General features: G+C 55.4%; 1 non-coding gene across 1 annotated transcript; it reads right to left on the bottom strand.

Moving 5' to 3' along the window:
* Positions 1 to 245: 245 nt before the first annotated feature.
* Positions 246 to 364, bottom strand: LOC138558762 (5S ribosomal RNA). Its single transcript, XR_011298882.1, has one exon. It is a non-coding gene; the product is annotated as a 5S ribosomal RNA (ribosomal RNA).
* Positions 365 to 650: the final 286 nt, after the last annotated feature.

Raw genomic sequence — 650 nt, 5'->3', positions numbered from 1 at the left:
CCACCCACCCGAGGCGGCAAGCTGCTGCCCTGGCTTCAGTCTCCTGCTGCTGCTGCTGCTGCTCCAAGTTAGTTTGGCGACAACGTGTCCGCCTCTGACGGGGCTCTGCATTGGAGCGAGGGCTGCTGTCTGCCCCTGTGCCTTTTTCACGCGCCGTGTTTGTTAAAATTAAAAGCGGAATGGAGGAAAAATGTAGTTCAAGACGGAGAAGACGAACGCCGCCTATCGGGCACAGAGTAGCAAAATGCCTACAGCACCTGGTATTCCCAGGCGGTCTCCCATCCAAGTACTAACCAGGCCCGACCCTGCTTAGCTTCCGAGATCGGACGAGATCGGGCGCATTCAGGGTGGTATGGCCGTAGGCGAAGAGTGCGCCGATTCCGAGCCTCTTGTGCTGTGTCGGCTCCTCCGACGTCCACTGCCCTCTTGCAAGGCTGAACGCTGTCCTCTGCAGTGTGCTTCTGCCCTTCTTTTTGCCTCAAGCTCAGGAGCCACAGCTGCCAGCTTGGAAAAGCAACGAGCAGCTCCATGCACCCACTTTTGAAATACCCACTTGCCTACTCATGTTTGCAAAGAAAGTGTCTGTAAATTCAGGCCAAGCCACACTTGCACTCACTCACCCAAGCATCCGTTCCTTACAAAACTTTTAA

Source organism: Ambystoma mexicanum, unplaced genomic scaffold (assembly GCF_040938575.1).
Source record: "Ambystoma mexicanum isolate Mex_15411 unplaced genomic scaffold, UKY_AmexF1_1 Mex_scaf34, whole genome shotgun sequence".
Lineage (NCBI taxonomy): Eukaryota > Metazoa > Chordata > Amphibia > Caudata > Ambystomatidae > Ambystoma > Ambystoma mexicanum.
This window is presented reverse-complemented; position numbering and strand designations above follow the sequence as displayed.